We start from the raw sequence: 7,200 nt of genomic DNA on the forward strand, positions 1-7,200 counted from the left end.
AAAAAACGTAGAGTGCATTGAAACGGCCGCTCCCAAAAACGGATTGCTCCTTAATAGTTAGGTAAAGATATATATATATATATATATATATATATATATCTTCTATGTATTTTATCTGTTTTTAGGAATGTTACAGCTAGCAATCTCTTGTGTTTTTTATTTCAAGCTAGAATCCTCCCTTTTAACAAAGTTTAGTCCAAACTAAAAGTGCAACGATACCATTTTACCAAACCTAAAATCTCGTAAGTTTGACAAACTTGATCAACCGTGTGGTTAAAATTAGGTAAACCTTAGCATTACATGAAATCGACAAGAAGAAAGAGAGAGAGAGAGACATCTAAATCCGAGCAAAACAATCCATAACTAATAGTTTTATTTTATTTTGTTTTATTTTATTTTTTTTAAAAAAGCCCTTCTGGAGTTACCCTCACCATAGGAATCAAGCTTCAATTTTTTTTTTCCTTTTTTCTAAGACAGAGAAAAAATTATTAAAAAGAAAAGAAAAGGAACATTGCAAAAAAAAAAAAAAGATGGAAAAAAAGAAGGAAAAACAAACTAAATGCAAACTAAACAAAAAGAAAAAACAAAGTAATCTAAGAGAAAAGGCTTGAGATTTTCTCAATTTTAAACCCTTCCAGCACAGTCGAGCTAAAGCATTTCTTTAAAGAGGAATGGAGTTGTCCAAAAATTTAAAAGTAAAATTAAGGATAAAATAGTTGTTTTTAAGTTTAGTGAAATTAGGAGTGTCTATCCGTTCCTCAATTCTAAATTGGTGTAGAACTCACACAATAGAGTTTTTCATGCCAATTTTACGATAAAATACCTATTTCAGGATAAATGCCAATATAACTTATACTATATTAAATCTTCCACTCTATTTTATTAATAAAGAAAAAATATACGAAAAAGAAAAACTTTGAAATCTAGCAACAACAATTAAAAAAGTAAATGAATCGGAACACACGTAATTAATAAACTTAAGTTTGTACAAATAATGACTCCATATTTCAGCAAGAAAGATACAAAGTTAATAAAGTTGAGTGAGTACGAATAATGACTCTCAACAAGAAAGATATATTCAAACTCGCCATGAACGTATTTCAGAGGTAATGTAGTCTTAATTAATTAAAAAAGAAATGTTCTTAACCCGTAAAAAGAAAAGAAAAGAAAAAAACTATGCTTTTGCATAGAGTTTGATTGCCAAAAAAGAAAAGAAAAGAAAAAGAAAAACGTGTTTGGTAGGTGGAATTCCGAAACTCTATGCAAAAGCATTTCATTCTTATCCATGACTCAATCTTTTGCTCACAAAAAAAAAAAAAAAAAAAAAAAAAAAAAAAAAAGCGTTTTTGGTTGGTGGAATTCCAAAACTCTAAACATTTCATTTCTTATCCATGACTCAATCTTTTGCTCACAAAAAAAAAAATGATATATATATATATATATGTATGTATGTATGTATGTATGTATGTATGTATGTATGTATGTATGTATAAAATATCATGATCCCAACTAGGTTGGTACGCCTTGAAGCTCTTACCCATACTGCTTCCCACTCTTATATATTATTAATAAAGAACAAAAAAATAAAAAGTAAACAAAGGATTATGGACACAACAAAAGTAATAACAGATATTGGCATGAAAAATAAATATCCTACGGGGAATTTAAATAAGAACAAGCGAAAAATTAACACCATATAAGGTTAAATCGAAACTACACAATTGAAAATTAGCTTCCAAAATAGGTTTAGCTTAAAATCTTTATAGTAAAACTCAGAAGGGAAAATAGATTAAAAAATATTTGAAATTCTTTCTTATTGGATCCTACATGTTCGATCGTGAATTATATCAGTCTTGTTGAAATGTCACAATCCATTTCAGTCTCTTATTATTTATTCTAATAAATATATTCATCTCCTTTCGCTATCTAGCTTGAACACGTTGATCGCATGCATTTTTTTTCCCTGTAGTACAACTTTTGGATACATGCTAAAGTTTCTTTGTAGTATTAGTTTTGACTATTTTACCGGTTTTTGTTATTCTCTTTATTTACATTTAAAAAAAAAAAAAAAAAAAAAAAAAAACTCTCTTTTTTGTTCAGGGAAAAAAATTAAGTAGGATAGAGTATATAAATATCATTGGTATAAAACGATTAATAAAATAATTATCAAATATGCTTGATTAGAGTTATAAGATAACAAAGAAAAAATGGATAAAGGGTAAATATTTATTGTTGTGTTGGATATTGTAATTTGATATATATAGTTTAACTTCTTTCTACTTATTTTGAAGACTAATATTGTTATAAGGTTTTACCGGTTGGAATTATTCTAAATCAGTTTTTGTACGATTTGGAAGATGGTTTTTCATTTTCAATGCTTCATGGATTTCTTAGTGTCTTTTGTATGAATTTTGATTTCGTTTGCTTTCTATTTTTTTAAACAAATGTAGATGCAACGTACTTTACTTAGGTTATAGATATAATTACTCTTTGATTGATTGCTGAGAAAGCTCTGGTATGGCTCCTGATCAGCGCTTTATTTTGCTGAGGCACTGTCACCGGGCTGGGCGCTTTATTTATTTATTTTTTTGTCCTATGAACCAGTTTACTATTTTATTGTTCGTAGTTAAGTACTTTAGTTCTTTTCAGTCAACATATTGAGTGGGAGCTTGTCCTTGATATAGTTTAAAAAAACAAAAAACAAAACTAATTATTTCATACGTATCCTCTGCTCTTGTAAATGATGCAATACAACTTGTTGGTGTACTATGGTTTGTTCACAGATTAATTCTGAATTCTTTTTGGCTTTTAGAAAGAATAAAGAAGTTGGCATCAGTGAAAAAAACAAAACAAAAAACAAAACAAAAAATGTGTGGTTGAGGTGTATGAAACATCCGTGCATATATATTATGGTGATGTAGATGGAACATAACTATATATATATATATATATATATATATATATAGTGACCACTAAAGGTAATCCTAAGAGTTGGGCCCTGATCAAACCATCTAGCTCCTCATACCTCTCTTCTGATCAGTTTTGTAAATGGCAAACCTCTCCTAACTCCATTAATATTCTCTCTTTCATATCTATTTCTCTTCTATATATATATATATATATATCTCTAAATATATATATTTGTTTTCCTTGGAGCTCTTCTATATACATATATATATTTTCTCATGGAATGCGGAGCATGCATGCAGTTGTATCGTTAATCGTCTCGTTAACGTGAACTTTTTTGCTTAATCTGTTCATACCCATTCGTAACGCTAAAAACAAAACACTACTTGGATACCGCGCTAGTAACTTTGGAATGCAGGATAAATTAAACTTCTAAAATCTTATATATGCCTGTTTACATTAAGAAATTAGACAGAACATTTAAGAGCAAAAACGGACACTTTTTTAAATGACAACATTTATAACACCATGAAAAAGAAACGATAACTTAGTACCTGTTACCAATAATAATAAATCAAAAGGAAGTAATGAACATAAAAATTATTATTTTGAAAATAATAATACTAAAACATATGAAACAATTTTTTTATATAAAAACAAGTGCAAATATTCTAATTAACACGTAATATAAAAGCAACCACTAAATATGTTTATCAATTTATGCATATTAGTTGATTTGATATCTTCTTCACAATAGACATATTCTTGATCTTGAAGAAGGTGGGATAGGGTCCCCAAAAACTAGCTATGAGGAGAATCTATAGATACTATAGCAGTCGAGTAACTTGAGAGTAACTTAGACGTGTTTTGACAGAGAAAATTCGTCAACAAATAATCAACGAATTTTGAGATAAATTAATGTGATTTGCAACGATACAAATATAGAAGAACGGAGGTAAATGCAGTAAAAATAAGAACACACATGAAGACTTATAGTGGTTCATCCTTGATTTGAGAGCTACATTCACTCTGTAGAGGAGGAGAGAATGTCATTAATTTGAGAAGAGATTACATGTTTTTTTCTCAGTGTGATGCTTTGGGGAATTTCTAGTCCATAATCTTCTATTTATAGCGTAGGTCACAACCCCCGCCCACATACCTTCCTCACATACCTTCCTTATTTGAATTTGAGATATTTCTCTTATCTTTTGATATAGTTTCCCAGAAAATGAGATTACAATCAGCTGATTTTTTCATAAATTTATTATTATTTTTATATTCCAATAATATGAGAGTCAGGTGGTTTATTTTTACTCTTTACATATTAGACCTATTACGTACATTTTTTTTATTTTGGCTTTTTATCTAACTTTTAGATGGTTTTATTAGTATTCATTGTATGAACTGTTTTTCTTTTCGTTTGTGTTTTCAACAAATTTTGACAAAGAGTCTTTTTCTAATATTTTTTTAATTTTAAGTTTCTTCTCTACCATTATAAGTTCTTGTAATTTTCTATTTTTAATAATATTAAGAGTGAAGACTTAGAAAGAAAAAGATTTCAATACTGCGTACCAACTTAATCCACTAAAAAATTTCTGATAACAGTTGTTTTCTCTCCATTTAAATTAAACTAGTAGAGGTTTTATATGCTTGTTTCAAGTATTGACTAGTTGACTCCATGACTTGTGTATCAACGACTACAATTACAACCAAGCAGGTAAGGCCATTGGGGTTGATTTGACAAAACAACCCGGATCTAGTTGTCACGGATCACAGTTGTATCTGTATATGTACATATAGATTTCAATAGTGTGTACCAACTTATAAGTTGATATATACTTGTATTTTTTCTTTCCCTTTCTTTGGTCATGACATAATTTTGCAGGACAATCAAATCAATCAATTGCCATTTAGAATTTCACCTAGCTATTACTCAAAAAGAGGACCTTAAACACTATCATTACATCATACACTAGTTGTTCATAGTAGAGTTTCTTAAATAATCCCCATGCCACTACCTTGTGCACACTACTTTTTTGACCAAGGACATACACGATAATTAAGATTTTTTTTTTTCTTTTTATAAAAAACGGGGGCAAAACCTACCCTTCGGTGCATGGAATAAAGTGGTTATAAAAGTGGCTAAAAATTGACCTTAGTCGGTGCTATAGTCATCAAGAGTAGGTCCAAAAGCAATCAACCCTTTACAATTACACGACCAACCAACAAAGAACCAACACAAAACAAAAGAAAAAGAAAATGGAGAGAAGAAAAAATATCATTCGGATAATCTGTATCATTTTTAGGTTAAAGTCGATTCAATGTCCAATTCTGAAAGAGATGGAGAAGCAAATCTATCCTCTAACATGCTTTCTATTTGTTTGCCAACAACAACATAAAGCTATTGAACGTTCACAACATAAAGCTGTTAAAGTCGATTCAATGTCAATTTTTAGCCACTTTTATAACCACTTTATTCCATGCACCGAAGGGTAGGTTTTGCCCCCCTTTTTTATAAAAAGAAAAAAAAAATCTTAATTATCGTGTATGTAGTGTGCACAAGTTAGTGGCATGGGGATTATTTAAGAAACTCTACTATGAACAACTAGTGTATGATGTAATGATAGTGTTTAAGGTCCTCTTTTTGAGTAATAGTTAGGTGAAATTCTAAATGGCAATTGATTGATTTGATTGTCCTGCAAAATTATGTCATGACCAAAGAAAGGGGAAAGTGAAAAGTGTTATAAATTTATTTCATATTAATTTATAACAAATTGAGTAATCGACCATTCTAGATTTCTTTTTAGATTAAAGTGATGGGTTTAACTTAAGTCGAGTTGTTTAGTGAGAGTCAATAAAGTTAGGATGTACTAAGCTCCTCTCTTCAATATTTATATATTATTGTTGAATGAGATATGAATAAAATGACGTTTTTCTTACCTTTTTCCCGTTGTGTGTGTTAGTGATAACTTTATCAAATAGAGTTATTTCGCTCTTATTTACATCTAAATTGACTTTGTTTTTAATGATTTTTATTTGTTTTATTTAATTTTTAGTTTAGTTTCACTTTATTTTATTTTGATTTTAATTTATTTTATTTGTTTTATGTAGTTTTTCCCTCAAATAATTTATTAATCCTCAATTGTGTTTGAATTAGGTGGGCAGGTAATTATTTGGGATCTAACCTGTTCACTTTCTTTTCTTCGTAAGAAACTTCGTCTTTCTAAAACCATCTTTAAAGCACACGTATTCACGAGAGCATATATTCTTTGACCCCTAAAATATCAAACTCTTCCTTTTCGAATACTAAGACAATCCTCTGTGCATAATTATTGTAGAATTCATAAGTCTCATCCTCACTAGATACTACTTTCCATAATAAATTGTCACTGTCACCTTCTCTATTGACGAATTCAATATCATCTGTAAGAAAGCATATTAAAACTTCAAACAATAGTTTTTTTTTTTACCCTAATGTTTCAATAATCAATGAAATTGATACTTCATTAAAGGGCAGAAGGCCAGCAAAACAAGCAAAAGATTTAAAGTCGTTCAACGGCACAACAAGGAATAAAAAAAAAAAAAAAAAGACAGAGAAAAACGCAAGCAAACAAAAGCTTAAATGGTATGTATGTATCAAGATTCTTTTTTTCTAATAAATATATGAAGATGACAATGGTATAAACTAAATAAACAAATGTGTGAGTGTGTGTGTGTGTATATATATATATATATATATATATATATATATAACAAGAATCATTACCCAAATGCTCAAAACTATTTAAAATAAATAAAAAATGAAGACCTGCTTACAAAACTTTGAAGAGATTAATACCTTTTTCAATTTCCATATTGTTGAGCTCTTTGTTGTCTTGCCTTTAACTCTTCAATGCGAAATTAAAAGATAACCCTATTATGCAGATAAAGCAGATGAATGATAAAAAGCTTTTTTTTTCCATCAGCTCATAGAATAGCAAGGGACATTCATTTAAAGTGAAGTCATTAAAATAAAGAAATTAGAGTCATTAAAATAAAAAAATTAAATATAATAATAAATATTTTTAACTCAATAATTAATGCAAATATTTATTAAAAAAATTAAAAAATTAAAAATTAATGTAAATAAAATATCTAAATAATACAATCTTTAGACAGTGTACCACGTCTACTCAATCATTCCTCTTAAAATAGAGCAAAAAGGTTAAAAACGCAATTCAAAATCCGGATGTAAAACAATCCCACGTGCGCAAACTCTCCACGCCGTTCCACACGCGTCTTCATTCGTGTGAG

The sequence above is a fragment of the Morus notabilis genome, unplaced genomic scaffold (assembly GCF_000414095.1).
Source record: "Morus notabilis unplaced genomic scaffold, ASM41409v2 Scaffold384, whole genome shotgun sequence".
Taxonomy (NCBI): Eukaryota; Viridiplantae; Streptophyta; class Magnoliopsida; order Rosales; family Moraceae; genus Morus; species Morus notabilis.